The sequence below is a fragment of the Accipiter gentilis genome, chromosome 15 (genome assembly GCF_929443795.1).
Source record: "Accipiter gentilis chromosome 15, bAccGen1.1, whole genome shotgun sequence".
Taxonomy (NCBI): Eukaryota; Metazoa; Chordata; class Aves; order Accipitriformes; family Accipitridae; genus Astur; species Astur gentilis.
This window is the reverse complement of record NC_064894.1, coordinates 36,688-57,808: the sequence shown is the minus strand read 5'-3', so window position 1 is coordinate 57,808 and position 21,121 is coordinate 36,688. Positions and strand designations below refer to the sequence as shown.

The 21,121-nt window shown below is 50.1% G+C and overlaps 1 long non-coding RNA gene across 1 annotated transcript; it reads left to right on the top strand.

Moving 5' to 3' along the window:
- The first annotated feature begins 677 nt into the window (after window positions 1–677).
- On the top strand, window positions 678–4,883 carry LOC126046128 (uncharacterized). Its single transcript, XR_007508232.1, has 4 exons — window positions 678–2,299; window positions 2,654–2,823; window positions 3,745–3,966; window positions 4,798–4,883. It is a non-coding gene; the product is annotated as an uncharacterized LOC126046128 (long non-coding RNA).
- The last annotated feature ends 16,238 nt before the right edge of the window (window positions 4,884–21,121 follow it).

The window sequence follows — 21,121 nt, the reverse complement described above, 5'->3', positions numbered from 1 at the left end:
TTATCCTGTTGTAGAATTAAGATGTGTATTTACTGGAGACAGTGAGTCTAGCCTGAACACTGAAACACCTCCGTTTTGGGCACACTATTAGAACTTTTTTAAAATTTTCAAATCATAACAGTCTGTCAGTTTATGCTTGTTGAGTCTGAGACGTTACATGATGCCTTTTGAACAGGTAAGTATTGCTGATAATTGATATTTGGTTTGTAGACTATACCTTTTGTATGCTCTGAAGTCACATGTAAATAACTTCTGTTGTTTCCCTTTCATTTATAAAAGTTCTGTTCATCAAACCATATAAGTGCATACCTAAATTCAGTGTTAAACTTCCTGAATTGCTATAAACTATTGCGTTGCTGTAAACTGTTTTGGCTGATAAACCTAAGCGGTCAGCTTGGTATTCCTACATGTATATGTGATTAAGATGCAATAGCTCGGAACAAGTTACCAGGCAACTGCATGCTCCAGCTGCATAGGGGGCACAAAGCAGCTGGCCCGTTCCTTGTAATCAGTGGGAAAGTACAGATTCTCCTGTGACCTTGGTCACTCTTGTCTATAACATATTAGATAAGAGTATTTTTATACTCCTCTCGCAGTGGGAGAAACACTGCTTGTGTCTGTGCAGTGTCTGAAAATCACTTTACCAAGATGCTTTTATGTCTAAAACCCTTGGAAAAAAAACTCAAAACAAAGCGGAATTTTAAAACTTTTTTAATCCAAGGCAAACTTCAGGATTCTCATTCTTACAAAGTATTTTACAATTGTGTAACCTTGTAGACTGTACAGAGAATGAGGATCTTGCATGTGTCATATTCAAAAGTTTCATTTTTGGTGTTCTACACGCTTCTGCTGATCGCAGTGCCTTTGTTTCCTAAGGGCAAGTGGCAACAGACAATGCGTATGGGTTTCAAGGCCCTGTGGAACAGAGAAGGTAGTTTGCCAGTGTTCTTACTGCAGTTGCAGACATTGTTTCAGTGGACTGAAAGTGGCACGTTCCAAGTACCTTTTCCTACCATTGCTGCGTATTTTTTTTTTAATCCAGAAGAATGTTTCTGTACTTCCCTTCCCTATAGGTGCATGTTGATTTACATTGCATGCTATTGCAGCGTTCTTAGTCTACCAGTCACAGATTACTCCTTTCAGTTCTTGTGCATTTATGAATGTGTATCTACCTATATACCTACTAAACTCACATTTATTCAGACATGATATGCAACTGCTACGGAAGTCAGCTATTGTGCTAGTTACGGTGTTTGCCCCGTCAGTTGTTTTACTATCTAATAAGTACCCGATGACAGAGAAGGGGAGTGTCAGAAAATGGACAAGTCAGGCTTTATGTTAGAAATGGTTTTCATAAGATTTAAGAGAACGCAGTTTTGGAATAAGGATTTACATACCGCTCCCGGTGTTGTGTTGGGCTAACGTTTTGCAAGAAGCTGAGGTGTTTAACTTTCAAAAGCTGTTTATGTAAATTGGCTTACCTATGAGTACTCTCCTTCAGCTGTGTGTAAGGAAGAAATAAATGTGCATATCTAGACATGTGCATATGCAGATATAATTGTAAGTGCACAGCTGGGGTTGATGCTTGTGTTTGAGGGTAGAAATACAGAGAGGGACAGCAGTGGGGTAAGAAGAACTTTTAAAGATAGTCTAGTGTTGCTCTCATTCTAGAGGTGAATGATCAACTTTCTGTACCATTCTTGACAAATGCTTGCCTAATTTATTCTTAAACGTTTCCTGTAATCATTACTACTGTTGCAAAGATTGCCACAAACCCTAAGTTTTTCAGGTTGTAATTTAAGCCCCATGATTCCGTGTCCTGTGTGCAGTGGATGTACACAAAAGTTCTTCCTTATAGCTACCTTTTAGAGTTTAAACATTGTTATTTCTCTTCAGTATTGCCCTTTCCAGGTTAAGCAGCTGTTTTTCAATTTATACTTTGAAGTCAGACTCCTGTACATCATTGAGCACCCTCTTGGACTTACTGTAGACTCTCGCCAGTTATACTACACCCTTCTTGAAAAGCAGTACATCATCTGGAGGGTTCAGCAGCTAATCCGTGCAAATGTAGCGCTGCAGAAATAATGCTTGGATGTACTACCTCAAGTGTGATGTGTGACGAGGAATCACTGGGCCATTTGATTAGCAAGAAACGGTCCATAAAAACTAGGTGACAGAAATAGGACACGAAGCTGGCATCCTGGTCTTCAAGCTTACAGTGCAGCTCCGTGGGCTTTGGCTGGCTGAAGAAGAGCATGAGGCACAGGAGAGAACTGCTGCTGGATCTTGGTGAAAGACGGTAAGTCATTTGGAGAGAGGTTTTCAAAGTCAGGAATTCAAGTCGGGTGCCCAATTCCAGATTGCCTGTGAAATCACTGTGTACTTCCCTCGCTTGTCTAACTTTGTGTTGTATATTGTCTAGCAGCTTTTATTTCAAAGTTAACAAAGGTACACTTGTGTGATAGGTGATGTAATGATCTCATAATAATAAGCAAAATCCAAGTCACAGAAAATGCCAGCAATTGAAAGAGCCCTGATAAATTGCTAGTGCCTTATACCACTGCCACTTACCATGCCTTCCATTTTACAGCTGTCTTAATCATTGATGCTGTTTCCTCAGACTTGGAGCTGTAATATCTGCTTCTTGTTTCAGGGTATGTTATGAAGTTGCTGATGGTACTGCCTTAGCCCTTTGGCTAAGAAGAATAGCAAATAATCTGTGGATTATCCGTATAAGCAGCAGCCAAACAGCATTCTCTTCGAATCGAATCGATAGGGAAGAAAGCTGCTGCACCGGTTTGTCTGGGTTCCCTCATACCAAAGGTCTTTCTCACATTTATTGATCCTTTTATATTTTCCAGCTTGTTCAGGTTCAGTTGATGACCTGAGGGAACTGTCATGTCTTTGAAAAGTGCTTGTAACTGTGAAAAGAGATTTGTTGACTTCCTCACGTGATAAGTAGACATTGAAGAAATTGCATGTTGCTCATCTCTTAAGTCAGAGACAGGAATTAGATAGATACTGTGTTACTAGAAAATAAAATACAACTGGGCCCCTTGAGACAGAAATGTATTGATGAAATCATGTAATATATTATCACAGGGACATAGTGACTGTTTTCTCAACTAACAAACAGATCGTAGGCAAAAATAATGTTTGTTCCAGGTAATTCTGGTCAGTCTCCCAAGGCAGCGGATCTGCTTTGCAAATGAGAAAAAGTGGACCTAAATGTTGAAACAGGAAGGGCTATTTTTCTTCCCCAGTTCAAAATGGGCACGGTAGAGCCTATATAGTTTTCAGATTGGTAGCAGCTCCTTCGCCTGCTTGTTAGCAGACAGAGCAGAATCTGTACTTTCTCCTGTATGGCTCTTGAATGAAACTTGGTTGAACTTGTTTGCTTGTTGGAAAAAAAAGGTGGGATGTTGGATCAAGTGCAACTGTAGCAAATACTGACCTTCCTGAAACTATTTAGAGTTTTCATGTGTTGATACTCATTAGAAAAAAACAAAACTTGAAAAAAATCCTATAAGGATTAGGCTATAAGATTGTTTTCAGGGGGAAAAAAAAAAGGAAAACTAAATGGAAGATAGTTTTAGAGAAAGTAACTTTCATAGCACTTGGAGGTAACATAGCTGTCTGTAAACAGGATGTTTAAGGAAAAGATACTTGGTCTCTTTGTGATTTGTTCTGTGGCCTTCTAAATGAAAAGTCTGACTGTGTGAACCCTGGTTATCTGTGTTACAGAAAACTGATGTGCTTTGCAAGCTGAGATTCTTCTGCAACAGAGCAAAGTAGGAGAGACATGGTCTTGTGGGTTACTATCCTGTGACGTGTCAGAAGAGGTCAGAAACTGTTTTAAGAGACTCTGGTGTCAGGGCAGAGGTTTCTGGGGAGATTGGAGCTCAGCCCATCAGCTCAGCTCACCCCGGGGGTGCGGGGTTGTGAGGAGGTGGCGGCTGCCGTCAGGTGAGGGTTTCCTCGGGCAGCGCGGGGGTGCGGATGTGTGCGGAGGCGGCGGGAGGCGAGGGAGGGCGAGCGGCTGGAGGGGGTGAGGGGGGCCGGCGGGCAGGGGCGGGGCCGGGCCGGGGGGCCGGGGCCGGGCCGGGGGGCCCGGGCCGGGGGGCCCCGCGCCAGCCTCCCGCGTCGGCGCGGTGGCGGGCGGCGAAGCCCCGTCGCCTTCGCAGCCGCGGTGAAGTGCGCGGGTCTGGCCGCAGCGTCCGGCGTTCTTCGCCGGCGAGGGAAAAATCCTCGCTGGGCCGGGGCTGAGGGGCCGGGGCTGCAGGCGCGGCGGCCCTCCGGGCTCGTCAATCAGGCGTCCGCCTGAGGCCGCGGGGCTTCCCGCCGCTCGGGAGCTGCGGCCGGGCCTGTCAGCGGCGCGGCCCCTGCCCACGGCGGCGGAGAGGCGCTGGGGCGTCCTGGTCTCCGGCGCGGGCAGCGATCGGGGGGGGGGGGTGGCTCCGGGCAAAGGAGGTTTGCAAAGGCCGGCTGGGGACGAGCGTTGTCGCTCGGCAGACCCGCGGTGATGTGCTGCGGCCCGGCAGCACCGAGGTGGAGAGAGGCTCTCGGTGGAGGGAACGTGTTCCTGCGGCCGCAGGAACTTGTGGAGGTACCTATCGGCAGCAGTTGAGGAAGCGGGTTTTTTACTGTGTTTTTTTTCCTGTCTCTTTTTTTCGCCTTCTTTCTGTGCTTTTCACCAGTGCCCGCAGCAATGACTTTTTTTGCCGCCACAGCGTTAAAGTTTTTGCTGCAAAATATGTATGTTCTACAAAGCAATATCTTCTGCCTTTCAATCTACAGAACTTGTGGACAAATGCGTAGGTCCATGCACGCGTTCATGTTGTGATGAAGAGGGATCAGAAATTGTGGGACCGCTTCTAGGACTTGATGACTTTGTCCGTATCCTTTGATGGAGGTGTTTAAGGCTGTCCAGTTTATGCTCCAGCTCAGTGATGTTACTGCTTTTGAGAGGTTTGAGTTCACCGGATAGGAGAGCCTTTTTTGTATGGATCAGTTGTCTTGTTCTGATTTTTTTTATTTTACAGGTAAAATCACAGCTCAGTGTGACATGGAAATAACTGGAAATAGTTTTATTTTTAAATTTGGGGCCTTATTTTCCTTGAAACTGGATTTTCAGATACGGTGCTAGAAGACGTTACAGAATTGCAAGTGTTGTTTCTGCCTCCTGTTCCTCTTGAACATTTGGTTTCCTGGGGAAAAATACTGTGTAAGCTCTGTAAGCAAAGAGGTTTTATGTTTTTGGAATACTTGCCAGCTGAAGGGTTTGTACCTTGGACTTAAACTGTAGAGGATGATCTGTTCAGGACATCCATGTCATAGAGTAGCTGTTGCATGATTTATACTTGTAATCAGGTTCCTACTTGATAGCCTTAACTTTGCGTGGATTGTGTGTTGAACTTTCCAGTAGTTTGTTTGTTTTTACATTTCCTTAAGGTCTAGGCAAAGGTTTAGAAAGTTAGCAGACTTAAGGATAAGTATTTATTACTTTGTCCTGCCACGTTGCTATTTGAAACCTGTTCTGAGTATTGGTGGTATTCAAGAAATTGCCGAGATTTCGAGGGTGAATCTGTATCTTTAGGTGTACTGAGCAGAAAAGTACAATGGATCTTTTTAGTTGCCAGATAGCTTGCTTTATCCAGGCGGTCAGTTTATCAAGATCAGGCTGCAGCGTGGCCAATTCATTTCTTAGTTCCAACAACTGCCATCTTAATGTAGAGACTTATTCTGTAATCAAAACTGGAATTGTTGTCCCTGGTTATGTGTTCTTACTTATTTGTTTTTAACGCTGCTTCAGTGAGATTCCGTCTGAGGGCAGAAGAGTCACAAAGCTAGACCAGATTTTGCTAAATGGAAATAACATAACACTGGTAAGTCATCGTTGTTAAAATGCTGCATGCATTTATTTTCTGTACCTGAGCTCAACTACTTTAAGCTGAGCTTTCCAGACAATTCCATTACACAAGGTAATTTCAAGTAGCTTCTGGGGCATATGTGTGTATGAATGATGCTGGAAAAGTGATCTTGCTGTCTTAGTACATGTTACAGTTTAAAAAAAAAAAAAAAAAAAGAAAAAGCATGTCCCTAACTTTATTTTGGTGAATGTTTTTCTGGTCTTCAGGTGTGCAAGGGAATCACTGGCTTTGTTAAGCGCTCCGTAAGCTGGTTCATACAGTGGCTTTTAACTCACGAGTGTTTGCCTGCATAAGCGTGTAGGTGGAATGCATCTACGTTTTATCCATTATTGTATGTATAGATGTGTTTGCAGCAGTTTGGATGTTTACAAGCTTGTCAAGTCATTTGGCAGTTATGATTGCCATGTGATGCCCAGAGAGCTGTACCTTTACGTGCTCTGAAAAAAATCTGGAGGTCTGTTGGCTTATACCAAATCAGAAGCACTGTGATTTTTAGTTTATTATCTGCTGGTGTATGTAGGTCAGTACTGCAACAGTAATTAAATACTGTGATTATGCATCCCTAAGCTGAATTCTGCAACTTCCTAAATACCACAAGAGCAGACCTAGAATAGTTTTTTGTTTGTCGGCATAGATGGCTACAAAGCCAGGACTTCCTGCGTAAAAGCATTCCTAATTTTGTGGGAAGAGGAGAGGACGACCAACTCGAGTCGAAATCAACTCTGTGTGAATGAGGAACAATCTCCATTTTGCTGTCTTTCCCACCTTGCACCTCCTCACTGTGTGTCTGAGCAAGTGCCATCTTGCCTTAATTTCTAAGCCTTTTTCTGCTTTGGTTACTGTTCTGCCTCCTTAAAGTATAGTGCGTGTTCTGACTTCTTGTATGGGGTAAAATTACTACCCTCCGGTGAAGCTGGTGGTATACTGCGCTTGAAGCAGAAGCTGGTGATGCTTAGAGTGCAAATTTTCAGCGAGACATAGATACATTTCTGTATCGGATCGTGTGCCTCTCTTGCAGACACGTCTCCTGTTGGGAAGTGGCTTGCTGAAAAAGGACATGGGCCTGTGGAAAAGTTGTGCGAGCAGAGTTCTGTGTGAAAGAATGTCGGTTTGAGCAACAAGACTAGGCCTTGGCTGAAAATAGCTGGCTTTACTGATATTGGGAGAAAAACAACAGCTGGTCTCGCTGTTATCAGGAGAAAGACAGGGACGGTGTGACCTTGGCATAACTTCACAAGTAACTTTTGAAGAACTCATGAGAAAGTTACTGAACACGCGTAGCTGCCAACCACAAGTGGGTGTGTTTTAGTAATGAATAAACATTAGCAATGTACCAATCATATTAGGACTAGTAGGCATAATTATCGCAAACTGTATAAATATGAGCTATCCGTGCAAATAAAGTTGAATCACTTCTATCACTCATATTGGGTCGACTTATGTGCATTCCTCCGCCGCTCCAACAGGTGCCATGTAAACCTCCCCATGATCAAAAAATCCCAAATGCCACTGATGGCACCAGCCTCTGAGCCACGTAATCACCAGGTGTGGTTTCCTGTTCCTTTCAGTATATTTCCCTGCCACTAAGGGATTGAGGAAAACACTACCTGTGCTCCTTCCACTAATCGCCCCAGTGCCCTGCCAGCCGCTCGTAGAATGATTCATCCGTCTCTTCGACCTGATCAGGCGGTCTATTACAGACTCTCAGCACAATATCGGCCTTCCCTCTCCTCCTCATCCTGTGGGATGGGTCAGGACTGCATATTGGGCCCTCTGTGCCCCTCAGAAGGGACTCGCCTATGACAATTACCCTCCTTTTTCTTTTTTTCAGGGGCTTTGGGAACGGGTGGGGCTGCCCGACTGAGCCTAGGCGCCTCCCTGGATAGGGCTTCGCCTACACCCTGATCTTCATTGTTCCAGAAGAACCTCAAGTTCCAGAGCCACGCTCCTGTTGCGTAGGGGCAACTGGGAAGGTGAGGGAGACCGGGAGGGGACTCGCCTGCCTCCCCGAGCAGGGACCTGTATCCATTCCCCTCCATCTCTTAGGTCCCCTCCTGCCCGGTGGCGAGGGGCCAGGGGAACCGCCGCTTCTCGCGGAGCCTCCATCCGCTGCCTCTGCCCCAGGGATGGTAGGGTGTGGGTCCACCAATCTATCTCCCTCTCGCACTCCCTGATACTCCTCAACCTTTCCACTTCCTCCTTCAGCTCTGCCACCAGGCTGAGCAGATCATCTACCTGGTCACATCTCACACAGGAGGTGTCCCCGCTGCCCTCCGGCATCACTGATAGACTCGGGCACTCCCCGCAGCCAGATACCCGGTCAGCTGCACGTTTACATGGGAGCTCAGTCTGCGTCACCACGTTTTTCCTAGCGATGGCTTTCACCTCAGTGGCAGCGATACCGGGGTCTCCTCCCGAGGACGATGCCCACCGCTTCAGTAGCCTGCTTGAGCTGGGAAGGGGGGGGCTGCGCCCTGCCCGCACGAACTGCCGCGCAAACTGCCGCACCACGGCACACCTTTCTGACGCACCACGCCCTGCTTGCCACGCTCCCGGTCGCTGGCGCTCCTCGGGGCCATTTAAATCTCCCACGGTTGCCCCTGGCACTGCCCACGCCGCGTCAGCCTCTCTCGCGAGAGCTGCCGGCTCTGCACGGTCCCTCTGCTCTTCCCCGGGGCTCCTGGGCCTCGGGAACCTCCCGGTCCGCCTCAATCTAGCGCTTAGCCGCCAACTTACCATTGCGTCTGCTGGCCTCGCCGTTGACCGATGTGATTTTAATAACTACATTGTTATTGCATTTAACGAGCTAATTTCCTACCTAGTTTAGAGACACATGTGTCTTTTTCTGTCTATGCCTCAGAAAAATTAAGATTAACTCCTTAGCTGGTCACGTTGCCGATGCGATAGTTGTAGATGTAGCACAGGAGCAAGTAGTGTCATTTCCTGGGGGGGTTACTTACTTTCTCTGTTCAGGGTCTCATTTGCTGTAAATTTAAGGCAGGTGAGAACACTCCTGCTGCTCCTCCAGCTGACTTTATAACTGCTGGTGGTTTGCCCTTCCCCTTTCCCAGGTGATTGTGCTAAGGGTGGTGGGTGGGGGCTCGGGGGTATTTGAGCCACAGCCTCTGCTGAGGGAGCTCATTGTGCTCCTGGGTTTCTCTGGTGTTGGTGCTCAGCTCTTCCTTGAGTGCTTTGCAGCTTTTGAGCTGGCTCAGCCCTTTGGGAAGAGGTGTTTGCCTGAGGTGTGAGCTTCAGGACCAGTTAAGGTTCAGCTGCATGTGTGGTAGAAAGTATCATTTGTATGCAGCTACTTTTCCCCCCCCCCCCCCTTTCTTTTTTTGCAGGTCAGTAGTTTTGTTTTGAGTGTTCAGGGGTAGAAAGATGGTTTAATAGTATGCAGTGTTTGTGGGTTTTTTTTGTTGGTGTTTGTGGTTTTTTTTTTTATTCTTCATGCTTTGTGTTTTCCTGCAATTCCAACTTTATTGAAGAAGGAACGTTGGGTTTTTAACAGTTCTGCTGTGTAAGTTGTTATCTCTCTTAACGGGACTGATGGTGACATTGTTTAGCAGGGGTTAGGGTGAGCGTCTTGTATGTAATTGTATATGGAGTTTTAGTATTTCTGAAGAAAGCAGAAGGGCCGTGAGGCACAGTGCCCTTCAGGGTTTGGGGTGCCTTTCCTCATTGCCCACAGAATGCCACATTGTCCTTAGAATCTTTGCAGCTGGTGGCAGGCCCCTCGTAGATTACAAGCCTTGGGACTTGAGTTTATTTTGTGGGCATGTAGCAGAGCTCAAAGTCTCTGGGGAGCTGTAGGTTAGGGGGTGCCCCCAGAATTTGGGATGTGTCTCAGAAGAGCGGCTCTTGAGGAGTAGCCACTGAAGGGGGTTCAGGAGCGCAGATTGAGGGCAGGAGGTGTCAGGAAGCAGTGGGGTTCCTTTCCTGACAGTTGAGGAGAAGAAAAGGGATTTCTTAAGTTTTGGGACTGCTAGGGAAAGGGAGGAGGGTTCACCAGCCCTTCTCAGAGGAGTTTTGCAGTTGGATTTGAATGTCATAGCATCATAGAATGGTTTGGGTTGGGAGGCACCATAAAGATTCTCTAGTTCCAACCCCCCCCCAGGGACGCCGTCCGCGAGACCAGGTTGCTGAAAGCCCCATCTGACTTGGCCTTGAATGCTTCCAGGGAGGGAGCATCCGCAGGTTCTCTGGGCAACGCGTTCCAGTGCCTCGCCACCCCTAGTGAGAAACGTCTTCCTAACGCCTAAACTAAATGTACCCTCTTTAGGACTAAAGCCGTTACCGCCTTGTCCTATGGCTGTACACCCTTGTAAAAAGTCCCTCTGCAGGTTTCTTATAGGCACCCTTTACGTACCGTGAAGTCTGCTCTAAGGTCTCCCGAAAAGATGCGTGCCGGTGAGCGGTCCAAGAAGGTGAGGCGGTCGTCGGCCGGGTCAGTGTTGAATAGCAAAGTATTATGGGGCTGCTCGGTTCAGCATTTACCTTTTTGCCTGGAGGTCCTGTGTGGGCTATCTTTGAGTTGGATGAGCGTTTGAGGTGAGCTGTGGATTAGTGAGGAGGAGCATGGGGCCGATGACTTCTCACGAGTGCCATGCTAACTTGGTGTTTCTTGGTACCTTAGTTACCAGGAGTGACTACGGCTGCAGGGTCTGACTCTGGAATGAGCGGGGAAGCGAGCACGGTGGCACTTGTGAGGAGGGGGGAGTTGGGGAAGTAGTTGGCGTTGGCCAGCGCGATGCTTACTCCCTGTTCTGATTTGTTTGTGTTTGTTTTTTTCATTGCAGATGTTGAAGAGCAATGTGTCCCCTTGAGGAACATCCCAGTTAGCCCGTGTGGTTTTGTGGAGGATGGATTTGGACCCTCGGCCCTCTGGAAGCTAATTTGAGGGACCAGGCTGGGAGGAAGGGACAAAGCTGGGAATAGCAGGGAGGTGTTTTAAAGTTAGCGCAGGATAGAGGGCTGTCCCAAAGCAGTCACCTTTGCGCAGGCAAAGGGAGCGGGTTGCTTTTCGGCACGAGACCCGTGTGTGCCGGGCAGGGCAGTTCCAGCCCGTGTCCGCGGTGGCGTGTAGTTGGTGTAGTCTGTCTTGTGCGCCTAGACCTTCCTCGGGTCTCGAGGTCCTTGTCGCGCTTTGCGCCGGAGGAGCGAGGCATGTGCTTCGGGTGCTGTCCCTAGGGTTTCGAATGCTCTTGCTCGTGGGCCCGGTGCCAATCGGGTGCTTATTTTCTTGTGCTCGGAGCTCTAAAGCATGGATCGGTCTCGGCGGGTTCCGGTCGGTGCTCTATGGCAGCATTTTTTCGGGCTGCATCGGCAGCTCTGCTCTCTAGCCGTCCGTTTTCTCGGACTGGGACTTCTTCCCCGCATCCTGACATCCTTAGGTGTTGACGCCAGGCTTCTGGCACATCACTCGTCTGGATTTTGACAGTGCTGTCTTGTAACGGGCCGCTCCGTTTGACTCCTCTGGGTCTGCCGTGGAGCCTCCTGGCCTCGCGGTTGCAGCCCCATAGGTCATCTTGCCCGACGGCGCCTCCCGCCCGGGGGTCATTCTTCTTGCCGAGAGTTTTCTCTCTCGTTGAATCACCTCGTTGGTAGCCTTCCACGTGGTGACGTTCTGCACACGGTGTGCTTGGCTTGGAGCTGCTCTGCCCGGGGATGTAGAGTCAGGGGTAGGTGGAACAGCGATAAGAGTCTACGGGTGAAACGTTGATGTGCCTAGACCGTTTAGGCGCGGGTTGTACAGTCATCTGGGCTCGAGTAGCCATCAGCGGGCTGCGCGGACAGCCGTGCCGATAGTGTTTCACGGAGACGATTGGAGCCGTGTGGCAGGGGTTGTTGAGGGGCAGTGAGGCGGATTTGACTCTCCAAGGTGTTAAGACTTGCACGTGATGGGCTCCAAGTTTGGCCCTGGTTTTTTTGGTTGGTGGGGTGTAGGTTTTAGGGTTACTCCGTGCGGGGCCCGGACGATAGAACACCAGTATGATGATTAAAGTTGCCCCTTTATTGAGCTTAGCTGATCATTCTTATACAATTCTCTGAGTTGTTTAGAAGCTTTGATTGGCTGCTGCACGCAAGCATGTGGTGTCCACGTGCAGAAGCATAAGTGGTGATTGGTTACATCGATACTGTCCACGCGTATAAACATAAGATACGGTTATACTCGCTCTGTACACACGCATACACACAGGATATAATTGGCGATGTTAGAGCATGCAAAACTTGTCTTAATCCAATCGGTCGAGATAAGCCCCTGAATTGAGGTCGCTTGTGCCAAGTTCCCTTTATCGTGGAATGTGCACCTGTGTTTTTCTAATTGGGATCTTTCTTCTTCTATCTTCTTGTTTGTTCTGTTCAGGGCCTTCCAAAGGTGTCTGGAATGCTCTTGCGACCATGAGCTACTTTCAGGCGCAGTAACTAAGTTCCATACATTTGAACACTACAGTGGGGGGGGGGGGGTGGGGTGGGGTGGCAGCGGTGTGGTTTTTTGTTGTTTTTTGTTTGGTTGGTTTTTGGGTTTTTTTGTTTTTTTGTTTTTTTTTTTTTTTTTTTTTTTTTTTAAAATGACAGGCTGTAGCTGGACTCCAGATGGGCTTTGTCGATGGAATCAAGACCTCTGGAGTTGTGAAGCTCTTGCTCTGCATCCAGGTGACTCGTTCAATATGTTTGTGGGGTTTATTTTCAGATGTGGAGGGACAGGATGCGTCCCACAGAGCGATGGGGGAAGGCAGCAGAGCGTTGTAAGGAGGTGGGCCCATGAGTGGGGTCGGAAGGAAGATGCGGCCGGTGGCTCTATGAGACTGCTTTGCTTTGCTGTGTTCTGCAGTTTTCTTGCATTGTATTGGTCTGTATTTGCCTTTGCCTTGTGTTGTTTTGTTGTGTATTTGTATCGACTGTCATGTGAGACTGTCTCGTATTGCCTGGCCCTGCATTGTGTTTTGTATTGCAGTGCTCTGTACTTGTATCGATTGCCACCTGAGACTGCCTTGCCTTCTGCGGTTCTGTATTGGTTTTGTATTGTTTTGGTCTGTACTTGTATTGACTGTCACGTGAGAGTCTCTTGCATTGGCCCTGTTCCGTTTTGACTGGTATGGCAGTGCTCTGAGTTGTTTTGCCTTGACCGAGGTAAGAGTACTGCCTTGTATGGCATTACATTTGCATGTGAATTACATGGCTCTACGTTCGTGTGTGTCTTGTATGGCATTGTAGAGGCAGCGTAGAAGGCTTAATGACTTTGGGCTCTTTGCATGCAAAGAGTTGAGGGGATCGCAATTGGACTGTGAACTAGCATTGAGTAAGGCAGGAACTGGGCAATGGTGTTCATCTTGTTTATGCGGTTGCTTTGTCGCAAGTCTCTAGAAATGGTCAAGGCCTTGAGGTCTGAGTAGCAGCGTGATGGGTCTTGGAGCGATCGGTAACTTTGGGAGAGCTCTGTGTTTGTGATGCTCTGTTTTTTCTCAAGTGCCATGGAGGACACTGGCTGTGAGGATGTGTTATTTTTGGAATAGGTGGGAAGCAGGGTAGGGGAGCGGTGGAGGACTTGACTTCTCTCTCAAGGATGAAGTGTCTGTTGACAAGCTTTGTGTGTTGTTTTTGCAGGTGATGACAGGGCACGAGAGGTGCTTGAAGGAACCTTGCGTTTAGGTGACGTGGCTGCTACGGAGGTTGGACTGTGACACGTGGCACTGTGAAAGCTCAGTATCGAGTTGAAAATGCGCGGATGGTGGAGATGATGGTGCGTGTTGAAACACTGGTGTAACGGAAGGGCAGTTTGTGGGGAGGTTGGAAGGAGGTTGGGCTGGGGCCTGGGTTTTTGCAGGTAGGGTGATTTTTTGAGGCCCTTGCTGCCGCAGGCACGGGGTGTCGTCCTCTCGAGGCCTGTGGGCGGTAGGATGGATGAGTTGAGAGTGAGGGCTGGCGTGCATGTGATCTGAACGAGTGGTGTGTTGTGAATGTGTCTAACCTTGTAGGGTTATGTGGTTTAGACTTTCTGGTTTTTTTTTCCTTTCAGGTTGGATGTAGAGCTGAGATTTTTTTCAGGGAATTAGGAAAAAGAACCCCAAAACTTAGAATAAAAAACCCCAGCTGGGATCTGGGTTGGTTTTTGGTGTGTCCTCCCCTGCCCCAATTTTTTTCTTTCCCCTGGTGCCAGCTGCTCCATGAGGCAATGCTTATTGCCAATGTTTGGACAGGGGTTCGGCTCGGGCCTGGGTTTTCACAGGCAGGGTGATTTTTTTTCAAGGCTCCCGGGAACGGTGTTCCCGTGGAGTGCTCCCCTGGAACCTGGTAATTGCCAGTCAGCACAAGGAAACATGTTGTGCGGTGGATGGTCTTTGGAAGACAGTTGAGGATTTTGCGGGCGAAGGGTGGGGGGAGTTGGACTAGATGGCCAGCATGGAGTAGGCCAGGGTTGTGAAGTGCGTGAGTGTGACTCTGTTTGTCTGTGGTGGGTTTGTAAAATATTTGGGTGCTCTTTGTAGCTTGTGATGTAATGATATTTTTCAGTTTCTGGTTTTGTGTCGAGGTGTGGAAGTGGACGGTCTGTCAAGATGAGCGGAGCTCCCTCGTTTGCTGCCCGGGAGCAGGGATCGTGCAGGTAATGTCACCTGAGGGAGTAAAACTTCTGGATGTGCAGCAACGGATGTAATGGGAGCGAGGAATGTGGAAAAGACCACTCTGTAGAGCATTGCAGGTACTGAATAGTGGCATTTCTTCTTCAGGTAATGCTAGATTTTTGGAGTTTACATGTATTTGTAAAAATAATGATTAAAAGAGGACTAGAACTAATAGTGTCAAACATTTAACGAGTGAGGCCATAAGTCTTTTCTATATATTGTAGAAAAAGTACATTGTAGAATTGGATTGAAACACTGACATAGCTGAATCTATGTGGAATGAGTAATGGATCAAATGAAGCACTAAAAATAAAATGAAAAAGACAGGTAATTATGTGTCCTTGTGGGAATCACGGGACTAATGGCAATCACAAAGGGAAGCGTAGAGGGAAGCATGGGCGTTTAGTGCCCATAGGTAAACTTAGCTGTTGAAGTAAGTGAAAGTGTCTGTTGGAATTAGGCATCCAAGGGCGAGTTGTAGATACCTTGAGGAAAATGTAGCTGCTGCTGGGTTAATGGAAAGGGGGTGCATTCCTGCCTCTAGTGATTGCACAACTTTGAAATTGGAGCCGGAGCTAGAGAACCGCGAAATGGGCTGGGGCGCGGTGCGGCGCCGAAATGGGCTGGGGCGCGGTGCGGCGCCGAAATGGGCTGGGGCGCGGTGCGGCGCCGAAATGGGCTGGGGCGCGGTGCGGCGCCGAAATGGGCTGGGGCGCGGTGCGGCGCCGAAATGGGCTGGGGCGCGGTGCGGCGCCGAAATGGGCTGGGGCGCGGTGCGGCGCCGAAATGGGCTGGGGCGCGGTGCGGCGCCGAAATGGGCTCGGGCGCGGTGCGGCGCCGAAATGGGCTCGGGCGCGGTGCGCCGCCGAAATGGGCTCGGGCGCGGTGCGGCGCCGAAATGGGCTCGGGCGCGGTGCGGCGCCGAAATGGGCTCGGGCGCGGTGCGGCGCCGAAATGGGCTCGGGCGCGGTGCGGCGCCGAAATGGGCTCGGGCGCGGTGCGCCGCCGAAATGGGCTCGGGCGCGGTGCGCCGCCGAAATGGGCTCGGGCGCGGTGCGCCGCCGAAATGGGCTCGGGCGCGGTGCGCCGCCGAAATGGGCTCGGGCGCGGTGCGCCGCCGAAATGGGCTCGGGCGCGGTGCGCCGCCGAAATGGGCTCGGGCGCGGTGCGGCGCCGAAATGGGCTCGGGCGCGGTGCGCCGCCGAAATGGGCTCGGGCGCGGTGCGCCGCCGAAATGGGCTCGGGCGATGTGTTTTTTTCCTTAAAGGGGCTGGGGTACTGTGTAACTCTGAAATGGGCTTGATAAGTGGATAATAAGGGGGGGGTGTGTGTGTGTGTTTATTCTGTATTTCACTGTCCCTGTTGTCCTTTCTGTTTTTCTCTTTCCCTGACCCTTTGTGGTGCTCCCTACTCTTTTTATTCATGTCTTCTCTCTCTCTCTCCCTCCAACCTCCTGTGTGTTTCATAGTCTCTCTCTATCTGTTGTCATTATTATCATCTGTTGCTCTGTGTTACTTCCTGTCCCATCATGTCATGTTGTATCTGTTCCTCCTGCTTTTTTTCTCCATCTGTCCAGATCCCTGTCCCTTTTTTCTTCTATTGTTGTCCCTCTGCCCTGCTTCCTCTTGCCATCTTTTCTGTATTTCTCTCTGTTCCATTCCCTCTTCCATCCTTTCTAACTGTATTCCCCTCTTGAGCTAGCTGTCCCTTCTCTTTTCTCTCTTCCTCCATGTCTCGCTCACAGGTTTTTTTTCTCCAGTGCTGTCCTGCTCTGTCCCTTGTTTCTCACTCTCGTTCTGTCATGCTCCCTGTGTCTTTTTTGAACTCCTCCATCTCTCTCCTGCAGCCTATCACTATTTTTTCCTCTGCCATCCCTTTGTCCTTCTTCCAGTCTTTGTGTCTCTCTCCCTTTGTTCTCCCTCCCTTCCTTTTTTTCCTTTCTTGCTACATCTCTGTTCTGCTCCCTAGAACTGAATCAAATCGCATTGAATCAAATCGTCAAATTTGGAAAGGACCTCTAAGATCATTAAGTCCAACCATCAACCCAACAGCATCATGCCTGCTAAATCATGTCCCAAAGTACCACAGCTACGTGTGTTTTGAACACCTCCAGGGATGGTGACTCCATCGCTACCCTGGGCAGCCTCTTCCAATGCCTGACAACCCTCTCAGTAAATAATTTTTTTTCTGATATCCACTCTAAATCTTCTCTGGCGCAACTTCAGGCCATTTTCTCTCGTCCTATTTCTAGTTACTTGATAGAAGAGACCGGTACCCACCTCGCTACAATCTCCTTTCAGGTAGTTGTAGAGAGCGATAAGGTCTCCCCTCAGCCTCCTTTTCTCCAGACTAAACCACCCCAGTTCCCTCAGCCGTTCCTCATCAGACTTACGCTCCAGGCCCCTCACCAACTCGGTTGCCCTTCTCCGGACGCGTTCCAGCAACTCAATGTCTTTCCCGTAGCAAGGGGCCCAAAACTGAACGCAGTACTCGAGGTGTGGCCTCACCAGTGCCAAATACAGGGGAACAATTACCTCCCTGCTCCTGCCGGCCACACTATTTCCGATACAGTCCAGGATGCCACTGGCCTTCCTGGCCACCTGGGCACACTGCTGGCTCATATTCAGCCGGCTGTCAACCAGCGCCCCCAGGTCTTCCCCTGCCGGGCAGCTTTCCAGCCACTCTTCCCCAAGCCCATAGCGCTGCACGAGGTCGCCGCGACTGAAGCGTAGGACCCGGCACTCAGCCTCGCTGAACTTCATACAGTTGGCCTCGGCTCATCAATCCAGACTGTCCAGATATCTGCATAGAGCCCTCCTACCCTCAAGGAGATCGACCCTGCCTCTCAAGTTGGTGTCGTCTGCAAACTTGCTGAGGAGGCACTCGATCTCCTCGTCCAAATCGTCGATAAAGGCGTTAAGCAGAACCGGGCCCAACACCGAGCCCTGGGGAACACCACTAGCGACCCGCCGCCAACCGGATTTAACCCCATTCCCCGCAACCCTCTGGGCTCATCCAGCCCCAGCCAGTTTTTCACCCAGCAAAGAGTACGCTTGTGTAAGCGAGGAGACGACAGCTTCTCGAGGAGTATGCCATGAGAGACAGTATCAAAGGCCTTGCTGCAGTCAAGGTAGGTGACATCCACAGCCTTTCCCTCATCCACTAGGTGGGTCACCCGGTCACAGAAGGAGATTGGGTTGGTCAAGCAGAACCTGTCTTTTGTAACCCCACGCTGACCAGGCCCAATCCCCTGCTTGTCCCACACTTGCCACATGAGCGCTCTCGAGGCAAACCGTTCCATAATCTTCCCCGGTACCGAGGTCAGGCTGACAGGCCCGTAGTTCCCCGGATCCTCCCTCCGACCCTTCTCCTAAATGGGCGTCATACCGGCAAGCCTCCAGTCCTCTGGGACCTCCCCCGTTGACCAGGATCGCCAATAGACGATGGAGAGCAGCTTGGGAAGCACCTCTGCCAGTTCCCTCTGCCCTCTTGGATGGATTCCATTTGGTCCCATAGATTTGTGAGCATCCAGATGGCGTAGTAGTAGGTCACTAACTATTTCCTCCCGGATTAATGGATTAAGGGGTGTGTGTGTATATTCTGCTCTTCATCCTCACCTTCCAGCTCAGGAGGCAAGAGTACCCTGAGGATAACCGGTCTCCCTCTTAAAGACTAAGGCAAAGAAGGCATTAAGTACCTCAGCCTTTTCCTCATCTCTGGTGGCAACTTTCCCTTCTGTATCCCTTAAAGGATAGATAAGCTCCTTGGGATTCTTTTGACCGTTAATGTATTTGTAAAAACACTTTTTGTCGTCTCGTACGACAGTGGACAGGGTTCGTTCTAGCTGAGCTTTTGTCTTTCTAATTTCCTTTCTCTATGACCTATCGAGATCCCTGCACTCCTCCCAGGTTGCCCGCCCTTTCTTCCAGAGATGATAAACTCTCCTTTTGTTTCCTGACTCCTAGCAAAAGTCCCCCGTTCAGCCAGGCCGGTCGTTTTCCTCGGCGATTGGACTTGCGGCACGGGGGAATAGCCTGGTCCTGAGCTGTTAAGATTTCCTTCTTAAAGAACGTCCGTCCCTCCTGGACCCCTTTGCCCTTCAGGACCGTCTCCCAAGGGACTCTCTCAACCAGTGCCTCAACGAGGCCAAAGTTTGCCTTCCGGAAGTCCAGAGCGCTGGTTTTGCTAACCCCCTTCCTTGCCTCACCAAGAATTGAGAATTCTGTCATTTCACGGTCGCTAAGCCCCAGACGGCCTGTGACCATCACACCTCCCACCAGTCCTTCCCTGTTCGTAAACAATAGCTCTAGCAAGGCTCCTCCCCTGGTCGGCTCACCTACCGCCTGTGTCGGGAAGTTATCTTCCACACGCTCCAGGAACCTCCTAGACTGTTTACTCTCAGCTGTGGCATATTTCCAGCAGACGTCTGGACAGTTGAAGTCCCCCACGAGAACAAGGGCACGCGATTCTAAGACTACTGCCAGCCGCTTGTAGAACGATTCATCCGTCACTTCGACCCGGTTGGGCGGTCTATAACAGACTCCCAGCACAATATCTGCCTTATCGGCCTTCCCTCTCATCCTCACCCATAAGAACTCCGCCTTGTCATCACACTTGGGTAGCTCTGTACAGTCCAAACCCTGCCTAACATAGAGAGCCACCCCGCCACCTCTTCTACCTTGCCTATCCCTTCTGAAGAGCTCGTAGCCATCCGTCACAGCACTCCGCTCACGGGAGGCGTCCCACCGTGTTTCCGTGATGGGGAGTAAGTCATATCTATCCTGCCGCACGATGGCTTCCAGCTCCTCCCGTTTATCGCCCGTGCTGCGTGCGTTGGCATAGATGCATTCGAGCTGGCCTATCGAATCCACCCCTAACGTCGGCACACGCTGCCCCCAGGCTCATCTCTGGTGCACCTAGTCTTATCCCTTACCCCCTTGAACCCTAGTTTAAAGCCCTCTCTATGAGCCCCGCCATCTCACGAGCGAGGATTCTTTTACCCCTTTGAGATAGCTGGATACCATCTGTCGCTAGCAAGCCCGGTGCCGTGTAAACCTCCCCATGATCAAAAAATCCCAAATGCCACTGATGGCACCAGCCTCTGAGCCACGTAATCACCAGGTGTGGTTTCCTGTTCCTTTCAGTATATTTCCCTGCCACTAAGGGATTGAGGAAAACACTACCTGTGCTCCTTCCACTAATCGCCCCAGTGCCCTGCCAGCCGCTCGTAGAATGATTCATCCGTCTCTTCGACCTGATCAGGCGGTCTATTACAGACTCTCAGCACAATATCGGCCTTCCCTCTCCTCCTCATCCTGTGGGATGGGTCAGGACTGCATATTGGGCCCTCTGTGCCCCTCAGAAGGGACTCGCCTATGACAATTACCCTCCTTTTTCTTTTTTTCAGGGGCTTTGGGAACGGGTGGGGCTGCCCGACTGAGCCTAGGCGCCTCCCTGGATAGGGCTTCGCCTACACCCTGATCTTCATTGTTCCAGAAGAACCTCAAGTTCCAGAGCCACGCTCCTGTTGCGTAGGGGCAACTGGGAAGGTGAGGGAGACCGGGAGGGGACTTGCCTGCCTCCCCGAGCAGGGACCTGTATCCATTCCCCTCCATCTCTTAGGTCCCCTCCTGCCCGGTGGCGAGGGGCCAGGGGAACCGCCGCTTCTCGCGGAGCCTCCATCCGCTGCCTCTGCCCCAGGGATGGTAGGGTGTGGGTCCACCAATCTATCTCCCTCTCGCACTCCCTGATACTCCTCAACCTTTCCACTTCCTCCTTCAGCTCTGCCACCAGGCTGAGCAGATCATCTACCTGGTCACATCTCACACAGGAGGTGTCCCCGCTGCCCTCCGGCATCACTGATAGACTCGGGCACTCCCCGCAGCCAGATACCCGGTCAGCTGCACGTTTACATGGGAGCTCAGTCTGCGTCACCACGTTTTTCCTAGCGATGGCTTTCACCTCAGTGGCAGCGATACCGGGGTCTCCTCCCGAGGACGATGCCCACCGCTTCAGTAGCCTGCTTGAGCTGGGAAGGGGGGGGCTGCGCCCTGCCCGCACGAACTGCCGCGCAAACTGCCGCACCACGGCACACCTTTCTGACGCACCACGCCCTGCTTGCCACGCTCCCGGTCGCTGGCGCTCCTCGGGGCCATTTAAATCTCCCACGGTTGCCCCTGGCACTGCCCACGCCGCGTCAGCCTCTCTCGCGAGAGCTGCCGGCTCTGCACGGTCCCTCTGCTCTTCCCCGGGGCTCCTGGGCCTCGGGAACCTCCCGGTCCGCCTCAATCTAGCGCTTAGCCGCCAACTTACCATTGCGTCTGCTGGCCTCGCCGTTGACCGATGTGATTTTAATAACTACATTGTCATTGCATTTAACGAGCTAATTTCCTACCTAGTTTAGAGACACATGTGTCTTTTTCTGTCTATGCCTCAGAAAAATTAAGATTAACTCCTTAGCTGGTCACGTTGCCGATGCGATAGTTGTAGATGTAGCACAGGAGCAAGTAGTGTCATTTCCTGGGGGGGTTACTTACTTTCTCTGTTCAGGGTCTCATTTGCTGTAAA